We start from the raw sequence: 14,930 nt of genomic DNA on the forward strand, positions 1-14,930 counted from the left end.
CATGTCCAATGGGCCTCTCTTTCCAGTGATGGCCGACTAGATCATCTTTTGATACATATGCAGCTAGAGTCAAGAGCTCCGGGGTACTGGTTAGTTCATAATGTTGTTGCACCTATAGGGTTGCAGATCTCTTTAGCTCCTTGGGTACTTTCTCTAGCTTCTCCATTGGGAGCCCTGTGATCCATCCAATAGTTGACTGTGAGCATCCACCAGAAGCTGGAAAGAACCCAGATGCCCCTCAACAGAAGAATGGATACAGAAAATGTGGTACATTTACACAATGGAGTACTACTCAGCTATTAAAAAGAATGAATTTATGAAATTCCTAGCCAAATGGATGGACCTGAAGGGCATCATCCTGAGTGAGGTAACACATTCACAAAGGAACTCACACAATATGTACTCACTGATAAGTAGATATTAGCCCAAAACCTAGGATACCCAAGATATAAGATACAATTTGCTAAACACATGAAACTCAAGAAGAATGAAGACTGAAGTGTGGACACTATGCCCCTCCTTAGAATTGGGAACAGTTTGTCTTTTTCTTTCCCTCTTTCATTTTTTTTTCTTGACAGTATCATGATTTAAGTGTGAAATGTTCCCACTGGTTCATGTGTTTTGAATATTTAGACCCCAACTGGTAATGCTGTTGCAGGGAGGGGAGGAAGGGAGGTGATGGTTGTAGAACCTTTGGGAGGTAGAATTTAGTAGAAGGAAGTAGGTTGTTTAGGAACAGGCCTTAAGGGGTAGAGCCCCGTGCCACTCGCTAATCCAAGGATAGACCACCATACACTTCCACCACCACAGGAGCCCAGACCAAATTGTCTTCCTCAGAGTAACACATTCTGTCCTATGGAATCATGAAATAAACCTTTCTTTCCCCTCCAGTTCATGATGTTCGAGTTTTACCACAGCAGTGAGAAAAATAATTAATGCAGACATCATCTTACTGTATAGCCAGGCTTAAAATTACTTAACTTTAAGAACTCAATGGTAGAGCCGGGCGTGGTGGTGCACGCCTTTATAATCCCAGCACTTGGGAGGCAGAGGCAGGCGGATTTCTGAGTTCGAGGCCAGCCTGGTCTACAAAGTGAGTTCCAGGACAGCCAGGGCTATAAAGAGAAACCCTGTCTCAAAAAAAAAACAAACAAAAAAAAAAACAAAAAAAAAACAAAAAAAAAAAACAAAAAAAGAACTCAAGGGTAGAGAATACAGGCATTCAACCCATTTCCAATCTTCTCTTACTATCTGAGTCACATTGTAGACAGATTGAAGACTTTTTTTTTTTTTTTTTTTTTTTTTTTGGTTTTTCGAGACAGGGTTTCTCTGTGTAGCCCTGGCTATCCTAGAACTCCCTCTGTAGACCAGGCTGGCCTCAAACTCAGAAATTCGCCTGCCTCTGCCTCCCAAGTGCTGGGATTAAAGGCCTAAACCACCATGCCTGGCTCAGATTGAAGACTCTTAAACATCTTGAAAATAAGTAGATGTCAAAAGCAAAGTTGCCTTGGGGTGTTTTCATCTACACTGTGGCTTGGCATTCCTTAATTTACAACATACAGTATATATATATATATATATAGTTTTGTGTGAGGGCTCTGCATTAGTCATGAAATTCATCTTTTGATGGATTTGTAATATGCTGCCATTAATGGGAAAAAGTAAGACACACCCAGAAATCATATTCCTCATCTCCAACCCCACCTTCATCCTCTCTGCTCATAGCTGCCTTTGGTGAGCAGTGTCTACTTCATACTCCCATTGCCACCATGGTCCGCTTCGTTGCCTCGCTGCCTTGCTGCGTGCCTAAAGCAATGGAGCTGGCTAGCCGTGGACTGTGAGCCTGTCAGATAAAAGTATGCATTCCTTCCTTAAACTATTTCTCTCAGACTTGTCCCAGTTACCAAAAGAAGAAAAAAGAAAAGAAAAAAGTGTCTCCCCACCACTAATCAAACTAATGCACTGCTCTTCTTTACCAAAAGAACAGTTTTTTTGTTGTTGTTTTATTTTGGCTTTGGGGTGTGTGTGTGTGTGTGTGTGTGTGTGTGTGAGAGAGAGAGAGAGAGAGAGAGAGAGAGAGGGAGGGAGAGAGAGAGAGAGAGAGAGAGAGAGAGAGAGAGAGAGAGAGAGAACATGCAGATGTGTGTGTGGGAGGCAGGGGGTTGCTGTTTTGATTTTTGAGATAGGGTTTCTCTGTAGCCCTGGCTGTCTTGGAACTCTCTTTCTCTCTGTCTCTCTGTCTGTCTCCCCCGCCTCTCTCTCTCTCTCTCGACCAGGCTGACCTCAAACCAGAGATCCACCTGCCACTGCCTCCCAATTGCTGGGTTTAAAGGCATGCGCCACCACACCCAGCAGAAAATAACTCTGTCTTAATGAATCCCCATTCTTTGTCCTGATACCCTCCTTTTCCACAGGACCTCAATCGTGAACTCCATGAGGGTTTTTGCACATGAAGAACAAGACAGGCAGAATCTCTAAAAGGAAGATAAGGGGAGTGAGCAGACCATGCAGATGGCTTCTATCACAGCCTCAGTTCTTATTAATTTTCTGCTCATAAGCACATATGAAACACTAGACTGTTCCACTTACATACATGACCTAAAGAAGTCAAGTTCATAGAAATAGAAAGTAGAATAGTTATTACCAGGGCTCAGTGAGGTGGAGAGGAAGAAACTGTCACTTCAGGAATTCACACTGAGGTGGTGAAAAAGTTCTAGAGATAAATTGGCTGCATAATTGTATACTTAATGCCAATAAATTTTACATTTTAAAGTAAAATATTATTTTTCAGTAAAAAAAATCACACACACGCACACAGATAAATTCAAATTCAAATTCATGATGGTTCTATGATCTCTGACCTTATGATGATGGAAAGCAGTACACTCTGTAGAAACCATGCTTCAGATGTCATGTCGGGGTCTGCTCGGGAGCTAGTGACAAAGCACCGTGATACTTCTCTCTGTGGTAGACATGGACACTGAGCCGCAGCTCTCACTCACCCACGCAATATGGGGGTGCGGGTCTAGCCCTAAGCACATTGCATTTCTGAAATAGAATGTACCTAGGCAGGTCACTTATGTTTAACTTATGATGTTTTCTGTGTTCAAAGGGGTTTATCAGAACATGTGCATATCATAAACAAAGAAACATCTATGTATGCAAATATGTCCATATATATAAACATTCGTTTTCAAGTGTATAATCATTGTTTTAAGACAGTTATGAGCTGCTATGTGAGTGCTGGGAATTGAACTCAGGCCCTCTGTAAGAGCAGCCAGTACTCTTAAACACTGAGCTGCCTCTCCAGTACTAATCATTGTTTTTAAATGAGGTTTCACTGTGCTGTCCAGATTGGCTTTAAAAGTCCGAGTTCAAGTGTTTTTTGTGCCTTAGCTTCTGGGTAGCTGGCACTACAGCTGAAGACACTATGTGCCTTATGGCTACAATTTGTAACACGGCTTTACCTGCATCACACCCTCATTAAGTGACCTTGTCAACTCAGCCTTGACCTTTACAAGGGACAAACTTAGAGGCAAGCTGTCATTAGGCTCAATGACTAAGTTCTGTGGGACTGACGCCGCTAGTGGAAGATTGTAGTAACTACAGCCAGTGACCATGGCCTACTTTCCTTGATTCACTTGACACTCACAGACCAATATGAATGAAATCAGTGACATTTGTATAGTTTCGCAGGTCACAAAACTAAGGTTGGAATATTAAGTTATTTGTCCAAGTTTGAAGCACTGGAAAGTGGGGTAGCAGAGATTAGAACCTAGGCTGTCTTCAGAGCTACTGCACTCTTCTGCTCCAATAAGGCTAAACACATTGGGGACCCCGTACCTTAGACCTGTGTCTTCACTGATTCATTTGAAAAGTGAAGGTAACACTGATATACCATTAGATATAAGAAAGAAAGAGGGGTTGATGATAGCTGTCAGAGTGTTAATAACAAACCTTGCATTCCATTACTAAAATAAAAATGCATTGTGTTCATCCCTACTTTGGCAAATGAATCAGTTAGAGGCTAGGAAATAAGCATTTTTTCCTTTATTCTCATTAAATTTTGTTATCTTTGTAATCACATTGTTTTAACCAGAAACAAATGTGCTGGTGCTAGGGCTGAGTACTACAGAGGTTGGTTATTAATTAATTAACTAACTAATTAATTAATTATCTCTGTTTTTATTTTATAGCGTTATGCCAGATACCCACTGTAGCACTCAGCTAAACTGTCAGCCCCAAATAACAATCTGATTCAGTTTGGGCACAAACTAATTGTAGACAAGCCACCTGATGCCGCTGCCATGTTTTACTTGGGAATATTTTGTAAAGAAACAGGTTAAGACTCTAGCTCTAGGAAGCCTAGAACTCAGTATGTAGCCAGACTTCCTGTCATTGATGTTGACTTGCTGGGGCTATAAGCATGTGCAACTATGTGCCTAGCTACATTCTTCTTATGAAATGTAAACAGCCATTCCTGCATCACTAAACAATCAGGAAGCTCAGTGAAGAGTTGCTAGTATAATGGCTAAAAAGAAATTCCTAGAGCCACTCGCACTGTGTTTAAAGCTGGCTTCTCCCTGATCCCAGTGAAATGAAAATGGACATAGTTCAGAGTCTCTGAGGGGTCGGGAGCTCTTTGCAGACCCTCAAAAATTAAGAACTATTTGGAGCATGCTACCAATAGTGATGCTATGGTGCTGTTAAAGTGTTAAGAAGGAAATGTAAATTCTGATTTCTGCTACTTCACAAACAGTACTTTCAAGAAGTGCGATGCAGATGAGTCCCGTGGTGAGTAATCCCAGCCTGTAATTACATGCCTGTAATCCCAGCACATGGTGAGTGTCCCAGTCAGGGTTACAATTGTTAGTATGAAACACCACAACCAAAAGGGGCAGAATGGGCTTATTCAGCTTACACTTCTGCATCATAGTTCACGATTGAAGGAAGTCGGGACAGATACTCAAACATGGCTGGAACCTGGAGGCAGGAGTTCATGCAGAGCCCATGGAGGGGTGCTGCTTACTGACTTGCCCCCATGGCTTGGTCAGCCTGCTTTTTTTTTTTTTTTTGAGACAGGGTTTCTCTGTATAGCCCTGGCTGTCCTGAACTCACTTTGTAGATCAGGGTGGCTTCAAACTCAGAAATCCACCTGCCTCTGCCTCCCAAGTGCTGGGATTAAAGGCGAGTACCACTACGCCTGGCCAGCCTGCTTTCTTATAGAATCCAGGACCACCAGTACAGGGATGACACCAATCACCATGCACTGGGCCCTCCCCCATCAACCTCAAATTTTAAAAATTGCCTTACAGCCAGATCTTATGGGAACATTTTCTCAATTACAGTTCTCTTCTTTCAGATGCCTCTAGCTTGTGACAAATTGATACAAAACTAGGCAGCATAGTGGGCTGAAAGCAAAAAGATGGTGACTTCCCTGTTAGCCTGGGCTACACAAGGAATTCCAGCCAACTTGATCCTGCCTCAAAAAATAAATAAAAGAAGGAAGAAGGGAAAGAAGAAAAGAAGGAAGCAGGGAGGGAGGAAGGAACAAAGGAAGGAAGGGAAAGGAGGGAGAAGAGGAAGTAGAAAGTCGTCCATAATTCAGGCCTCTTGCAGGAAGTTTGTTGGATTCTGCCACACAGGATAGAAGCATACCCAGACAGTGACCAGGTGGAGCCTTCAATAGAAATAGGAAAATGGGCTCATCAATGTAAGCTGTTACTTTTCCGTTTTTTTTTTTTTTTACCAGAAAAGCCTGGCCAAATGGAAGGATATCATGTGCTTGTGGTGCACACGATGGAAGCCAAGGTACCATGTGCTATGCTTTCTGCCTTTTGTCTAGTTAGCATTGTACAGAGGTGGTTTGGTTTGGTTTGTTTATGTTGTCACCCTGGTTGGAAACCCTCATGCAACAGGTGGCAGTGCAAGCCCACAAGCCAGCATTTCCTGATGAACTCGAGCCACTGCCAGTCTCTAGAAACCCTTGGAAGATGAGTCGTCACCCTTAGCTGCTGTACCGCATCTAACTTCCCTCTTACTGAGCAGCTGATTTTCAGTTTCCTGTAATTCTAACCAGAGGGCAATGTATGTGAACTTTTCCAATTCTAGTAACAAGTTAGCAAATGACAGCCTAGAAGCCATGGCTCACCATTTGCCTTCTTAGTGTGGTCTGCTTGCTAAGAATGATTTAACAGACCATCCAGGGCTACATAGAGAGACCTTGCCTCAAAACAAACAAACACCAAAAAGACTTAGGTAAATGCTCACTGCAGTACTCTTCTGAATAAAGAATTAAACATTTGAGGAAAGCAAATTTTTAAGTAGATTGTGACATATACGCAGAAGAAACACTGCACATACCCATGCTAAAGAGAGGTTATAGAGCCCAGTGTCAATGCTTTCTGCAGCCCAAAGCTGGTAGACATGATTTGTTGACATTGATCTGTGAGTTCCTCTTTTCAAGACTACTTTCTCTATAATAAGGTTCATCACACTAAGTTACCCTCAATGTCTTCTGCCCCTTGGCTTAGTGTTTGTTATATACATGTGATGGTACAATGGCATGGGCTAGTCATAGTCAATAGACTCCAAAACGGCTTATGGGTATAGCTCAAGGGAGAGCCTTTGATTTGTGGGAACAGGTATCTAGATCTGATGTCCAGCACTGTAAGGAAAAGAAAGTTTGCACAGAAGCTGAATACAGTGGAACATTGTCATCTCAGCTTTCAGAAGAGCATGAAGTTCCACATCATCTATTGATACATAGTGCATCTCAGACAAAAATAAGTCAACCATACAAAGAAGTCATAGTGGTAGACCCCCAACTCTGCCAGGGCACAGCCATCATCATGATCAGGGCTGTGACAGAGCACAGCTCTGTGTAGGTCTCCAACTTTGTGGTATTTTATAATAGTCCTAGAAAACAGAATAATTAAATCATGCTCTGGGGAGAGAGCCCTTCTCCTCGGTTCATTTATCATGGCCATGAACATCTCTTAAGGTCTTCTGACATGTTTGTCATCTGTTTTTCTTGAGGATACTTCAGCTTAAACCTATTTATCTCGGAGTCAGATGTGAAACCTGTTGGATGTTTGTTGATCTAATTTAATAACAAGCTATATACTAGGGACTATGAAAAGGAGGAAGTAAGAAAAAAGAGGGGGAAATTAGCCTGGGGTAGACACTGATGTTGCTGTTGAGTGATTGGTCTAGTTTATAGTTAAGGAAAGACCCAGTGGTACTCCAAGGGTTTGAAAGTAACTTTCATGAACCAATCACATTCACTTTTTGCAACAGCCTGGAAGATGAGCACTAGAAGTGACTACATTTTTGTTCATGGAGAAAGCAAGCTCAGGGCTGTCCCATCACCTTAAGGGTATTCACAACCAGGAGGACCCAGAGCCAGGGTCATGCTGCCATCACTGTGAGATCCAAGCCCACTTGCTAAGATGTATCCACTGAGCTCACCCATGTCCTGCTTAAGAACCAGGCTGTGGCTCAGATCCAGGCTTTCATCCTGTCCCAGCAGCTGAGGAGGCTGGGGTACAATGATCTCTGGAGCCCAGGACGTCAAGGTCACCTTACACAAAGAATGTGGGCTGGGGTGAAGCCCAGTGAGAAAGAGCACTTACCTAACGTATGTCACTCTTGATTTTAATTCTACCGCTAACCCCCACCAAATGATAACAAGTAAACCCACAAACTGAAGGGAATTACAGAGCTTGCTTTCCTTGACTACGCCTTACCTAATGCACCATGGTCCAACACATAAGCAGGGGTCTGTAACTTAGAAAAGCACACACACACACACTTGTGGGTGAGAGGAACATGATGGAGGGGGGTCAGGTGAGGAAATGAAGCCCTGGCTGACCCTGTGTACTCACTTTAAGTTCTCAAAGAGCTTCTGGGGCACTCGTTCTTTTTCCATTCGTGGTTTTCCGGCCACGATGAGGGTGGCTGTGCACTCAGCTGCATTCTCACTTCTCCATTCCATGGGCTTCCTCCTGCTGACCAGCTGCCTTCAGCTGGATGCTCTCACAGACCCAGTCAAGTGCAAAAGCTTAGCAGCCCACCCAGGGCTTGTTTTTGGTGGAGAGGTGAGCTGCTGTTTCTCTCTCCCTGGACTCCTCCCACCCTTTGAGGAAGCCTGCCAAACTTTTCTTATATTACAAACTCAGTATCTACTGAGATACAGAGACAATGGTAGCTGCTAAGAATAAGGAACAAAAAAGTGTCTACATGACCATGAAAGGCTTTCTCTCCAATAACTTACCATCTGGAGGAATAAATGAAAACCAGACTTCTGCTTCTAATCCAGGAAAGAGATGTGAGAACATATTCCCCACACCAACACCGAGACTCCCTTCAATGTGGTATTGTGCCCCCAAGGCACGTGACAAAGTAGGCAGTGCCTACTGTAAAGTGGGCCCTCTAGACCTGACAGTTCCCTAAAGTGATTGTAAAGAAACATTTAATTCATTCCCTCTTGCACATTTAGTTCTGTTCTGAATGTGGGTGGTGCCCACCGGTTATCACTAAATGAATCAATAGCCTCTTAGATAATAAACGACAGTCTTCACAGACTAGTATTCAGAACTGTCTTAGTTAGCATTGCCATTGCCGTGATAAAGCACCAGGACCAAAAGCAACTGGGGAGGAAAGGGTTTACTTGACTTACACATCTCGGGTCTTAATCCATTGAGTTAGGACAAGGCAGACTTCAGAACCTGGAAAGCAGGAGGCCTTGGACAAACATGCTTCCTGGACTGCTTCTCGTGGTTTGCTCAGGCTGTATTCTTACACAATGCAGGCCCACCCGCCCAGCGCTAGGAACACCCATAGTGGGTTGCCCCCAACCACATTGATCATTCATCAAGAAAATGCCCTACAGAATTGCTTACAAGCTATTCTTATGAAGGTATTTTCTCAATTGAGATTCCCTTTTTCCAGATAACTCTAGCTTCTGCCAAGTTGACAAAAACCAACCATGGCCAGAAACATGCAAGAATTCTCAATGTCAAATCTAAAAGTCCTCTCTGCATACATATCTCTTTAAATGGTATTCTACCATTACATGTTCAACCCAATCTTCGCCAACATTATCTGTCATGTGCTACCTACCCTTTGTACCCAGCCTCAATTTCTGGGGCCTTCTTTCAGTGGCTGGAAAGCTGGCTTCTTGCCAAGTTACCTTTGTGTCACCTGTGCTTGGCATGATCCTCTCAATAAAATGGATCTCATCAATGGAGCTGAGCCCGTGATCTTTTCTAACCATCGAATAAAGGGAAGTGGTGTTATAGCCCCATGTCCTTCTCGCTCAGTGTCTGTCTCCGTGGTTTCATACATAGAGTCATCTATCCATACAAGTACACAGTATTTTATATTATTAAACTACAAGCACATGTACCTGATATGTACAGCATTGGATTCAGAGTAATTGCAGAGGTCTATGCACTTAATCTCATGGCCTCATTTGGACTCTTGAAGGATACAGGGCAGGCCAAGATAGACAGGAGGGCAGGAGTCACTCATATGACCTCTTATCCTTTTGGGAAGACAACTGAGGACTTCACAGAAGAGACAAGGATGATCTGAGACAGAACAGGAGTCTGTATGACTTTCATAGCAACCTCCTCTTCCTGAGATCTTCCTGATTCCTGGTTTTCCTCTCAGAGACTAGCATGATCAGCTACCACAGTATCCCAGTCACCCCTGGAAGCTCTGCACGGAGTCACCAAACGTGGTTCTGTTGTTCCCAAATTCAGTGTGAATAAAGGGGTGTTCTTTTTTAAAATTTTTATTAGATATTTTCTTCATTTACATTTCAAATGCTATTCCGAAAGTCCCCTCCCCCTGCTCTGCTCCCCAACCCACCATTCCTGCTTCCTGGCCCTGGCATTCCCCTGTACTGGGGCATATGATCTTCCCAAGACCAAGGGCGTCTCCTCCCATTGATGGCTGACTAGGCCATCCTCTGCTACATATGCAACTAGATTCTCTGATCCCAACTCCTGCTTCCGGAGAACCTGAAATGACTGTTTATGCAGTTTTGCATTGGTTTTCAAAAGGTTGGTGCACAGTGAGGTTTGATCAAAAAGGACTCTTTTGTGCTAAGAAGGGTTACATTTTATCAATTTTGTTTTTATATTTTATGTTGCTTATACCGTTTTGTATTACAATGGGATGTCAAAGGACTTTGATCTACTCAACTGCTTAACATAACGACTTCCTCTATGGTTGACGAGCAGCGTAGTGGTCAGTGCTGTGGGCATACCTGGGATATAATCCTACTAAATGGCCTAGAGAGGCCCCTGGGCTGTTCCTCAGTGACCTGCCTACAGCAGGGTTCCTTCCTCGGTAATTAGTGATTACTCCTCTCCTTTCTTGTCAGTGATTTGCAGCACCCTCTGAGTTATTTGTGCCACATTAAGCAACAGTCCTTGCTTGTAGCTTTGTATTACAAAAGACAAGCCATGGTGTTTCTGGCTTTGTCATTGTTGTTGCACAAGCAGGCATTAAACTCAGGATCCTCCTGCCTCTGAAACCTGAATACTAAATTTCAGGAATTAGCCACCACAGGGCCTTTTGCATGTCTTTCCTTTTAACCTGATGCTATTTGTTTTATTCCTCTGTCTTTCTATCTTTATCAACATTTACCAAGATCTCACTTTGAGAGACCCCAGAATGGCACTGTCTTTGAAGCTCTTTCCAGCATCAGCAGAAAATGCTAGAAAGAATGTCACTGGGCAGAGGCCATGTAGCATCCTAGCTCTTTGTCCTGGTATATATCTCTCTGTGATTCTATCATCACCAGCTCTGGATATCACCTGGCATAAAGTCACTTTTCTTTACGATATCATCCTTGCTGAGCTTGGTGGCCCGCATTTGTAATCCCAACCCTCAGGAGGCTGAAGCCGAATCCTAGGTTCAAGACCAGCCTGAACTATATAGTTAGAATCCATCTCAGCATATGCCAGGATATTTTCACTCTGTATTCATGAGCCACATGAAATTTTGGTCAACATCAGAGCTTTAAGGCTGAGTATTTATTGTTGATCTCTTAAGAACCCCAGAACATATTATATTAAAATGGTTTAGTTTATTGATCTTATTCTGTCTTCTAGGATTGGGCAATACTTTACTCCCTAAAATGCAGTAAGCTAAATGGGTTGGTTTTCTATAGAGAAGGCTTGAGGGAAATAGAAACAATGGGCAAAAGCCAGACTGGACATTTTTAAATTGTGATCCTTATAGAGATAATTACGATCAGAATGTCAGGCAACATCAGAACTCTTCAGCTGTCTTGTCTATGAACTGGGTTGGAGAATTCTCATTGCCATGCTATGAAAACAAGACTGTGGAGATTTAGCTGTCTTCTAATCTTCATCTCTCAGGAGGTCTATACAAAGTTTCTTTTGCTTTATGAGATGGAGTTTTACCCTGAGTAACTCAATTTTTATTTTTATTTTCATTTATTGGATCCAGTATAAGCATTAGTCTAAAACATTGAACTATGATTTTTTCTTTAGCAGCATATCCTATTGACAGTCTATGCATGTTGCCATATGGATGCAGATGTGGTTTCATCTTCTCTTAGTCAAGAAGGCTTCTTTATAGTCAAGCCTTCTCTTGCCAGGAGAAGGCTGTAGCCTGCCTAACACAAAAGTGTTGCTTAAGAGCAATGCTGAGCCCAATAACAGGCACTGCTGGATTACCCTTGTCTGGTTTTATGTCTAATTCAGTTTTGTTTTGGTGCTTATGTTATAGTTTTGCTTATTTATTGTAATTCTTGGAATCAAAGCAAGGGTCTTGTGAATACTAAGCAAGTGCATTGAACAGTTTTGTAAACTGTACAAGAGGAAATTTAGCTTAATGCAATAAGGCTTTCCTGGACAAGTAAGGAGAGATAGAGAATGGCAAGGTCTTAGGACCTGTTTATGATGCTGAGTATCTGTGGAGTCTAACGACATTTAAATGGTCTCTTTCATCTCTCTCTACATCAAAATCTGATAGACAGCCTAAATATGTTTTAACTTTTTATTCAAATTTTTGAGCAGAGTGTAAAGACACCCATGGATTTACATGAGTGCTACAACCATCCAGAGAGGCTGTAGGGAAATAGATTTAAACTTATCTCTGAGAATGCAGCTGTGGGATGATACAGAGACATCCCACCCCAGGCACTGGACACTAAGTTGCTGGCTTGTTATCCTATCTGTGTCAACTGTGTACTTAGTTTTCAGTCTCCTCGCATTGTGACATCTGGGGCCTTGTTTGTGAGAGGATTTCTGATTTCATACCTAGTTAGTTCCTAGCAAGAGTCACTGCTTGACCAGGAAGCTTCGCATTCTTGTTCAAACAACCAATCTATGTCCAAGATTTCAACTCTCCCTCTATGGGCCACAGTCCTTGATCTGTCACCCCAGGTCCAGATAATGGACTAGGGACAACTCTATGTCTTTGAGACTTTTTATCCTGCCCTTCCTATGCCTTCTGGTCCTGCCATGCTTGCTCTTTTCCATAGAAACCATCTCTAACATACATGTTCCTGCTCCCTCTGCCTCCTGACTAACTTGGTGGCTCACTATGTGCCCTACCCACCCCCTCCTAATTGCCTGGCCCTTCCTCTTGGGAATTCACGTATCTTCCTTCTCTCCCTCTCTTTCCTTCTCTTCTTTCTTCTCCTCCAACATCTCTTCCTGAAGCCTCTAATCCTCCTGCCTCAGCATCCTCAGTGTTAGAGTAGTTGGCATGTGCTACCGTGCTCAGCACAACTCTCTTTTCAGTGATGGTCATCTCCCAATCTGCTTGTATGTGCATTTAAGTTATGAAAAGGTCTGCCCTATTCTACCACCCTAGACTACTTCATATACAATTCCTAGGGTGGAGGCTCAGATAGAACATTTGCTTAGCATGCTGGAGGCCTGGGCCCCTGGGAAATCAGTATAAATACCTTTCTCATACCTAAATTAACTTCATGGGTCTTTCAAGGTTTGCCAGTCATCCATTCCAACCAATGTTCTTTAAAACAGAGATCCCAGCATGAGACATCATGGTGAATCAAGGTGTCTCAGTATTAGACTACTGCAGTGTCCCTCTCCTTCCTTAGTGACCTTTGGGGGCATACAAGGCAGTTATTTTACAGAAAGGAGCCTGCCTGATGGGACCTGCCTGATATATCTTGTGATGATTTCTCTCAGGTTTGTCTCTGGCAGAACATAACAGAAGTGCTGCTGTGTCCGGTGGCCTAAAAGGTTAAAGTGTTCCCAGATTGCTTGGTTATTCTGAACTCATGTCTAAACTGTTTGCCAAGTTCTTTTTATTTCTCATTTCTCCTTTATTAGTAGTAAGCATATTATTAAACATTAACCACTTTCCATTTAAATATCAGCTTAGACTCATGGTTTCTAATTTATCTTACAAGTTATAATCTGTTTCACTGTGTGACTTTCATAATTTATATTACACTTGTCTGAGTTGTGACAATAGAGTCCCCTTGAGGGTAGCCTCCTGGTTTTGTCCCTGTCATGTTTAAAGTTCATTTCTGACTGTTTTGACCTTGTGTTGCATTTACTGGGGCCAGACCTAGAAATGGTCTCTTTTCTTGGAGCCCTATGCCCTTTTAAATGATATTTCTTTATTTTTTAAATTATTTTACTATTTTCTGTATATGGGTATCATGTTCTCTGGATCTAGAGTCACAGGTAGCTGTGAACTGCCAAACATGTGTGATGGGAACTGAACTCTGGGCCTCTGAAAGAACAGTGCACACTTTTAACCACTGAGCCATGTCTTGATCCCCACATTTTTCTTCTTATGAGGATACCAGTCACATTGGATTAGGGCTCACTCGTGTGACTTCATTTTATCTTAGTTATTTCTTTAAAGACCCTTCTTCCAAATAAAATCACAATATAAAATATTGAAATTTCAGAGATATCAACATATAAATTTGGGTGGATGTTCAATCAACAAGTTCACCAGTGTGAAGATATAGTAGATAAAACTCAATGTTATTGATCAATTACAATTACATTTTTATAATTTACAATTGATTAATGTAACCAAAAGATGTTAGATTAAACAGGCGTGGTGGCTCAGGTCTTTAATCCCAGCACTCAGGAGGCAGAGGCAGGCAGATTTCTGAGTTCGAGGCCAGCCTGGTCTACAAAGTAAGGTCCAGGACAGTCAGGGCTACACAGAGAAACACTGTCATGAAAAATCAAAAATAACCAAAGAGATGTTAGATTTAAACAAAATAAATGAACAAGAAAATATTCTTTACAAACACTGTCATAGCTCCCACGCCATCAGCCCAAGGTTCCTCACTGCCTTCAGTTCATGGGATTCTTTCTTTTCTATATTTACAACATGGCTGTGTTCAATTTATTTTTACATCTTGAGCAATGTCCCTTTAGAATAATTCATCTGGAACATGTTAATTCATTCACACTGCATTGATTTCGAGGGTAAGCTAAGCAAGTGAGGTGTCTTCACTCAGAAATTCCTTTTTTCACAGTAATGTCAGCTTCAATGTTTGACTGAAAGGTCCACTTAATAACTTTTTGTTATTTAAACTGAACTAGATAGAATCAAATTTATTTTTGATTTATTTCTGTCTTACTTTTTAAAAAAAGATGTTCATTGGACTGAAACTTGTTACCAGCCTCAAACTCAACTAGAAAGTTCTATTTAGAGGGGGAAAAATCCATGTAGGTTTTGTTTGTTTCTAGCTCAGGCTGTTTTTAGATTTGTTTTTGGGTCTTGTCTATTTTGTTTTTGATGGTTGGTTGGTTTTTAGACCAGGTCTCACTCTGTTGCCTAGGCTAACCTTAAACTCCTGGAATGGAGCAGTTCTGCTATCTTACCCTCCTAAGAAGCTGGGACTACAATTGCGTATGATCATGCTAGCCAAAGACCATTCCTCT

Source organism: Mus musculus, chromosome 4, assembly GCF_000001635.26.
Source record: "Mus musculus strain C57BL/6J chromosome 4, GRCm38.p6 C57BL/6J".
Taxonomy (NCBI): domain Eukaryota; kingdom Metazoa; phylum Chordata; class Mammalia; order Rodentia; family Muridae; genus Mus; species Mus musculus.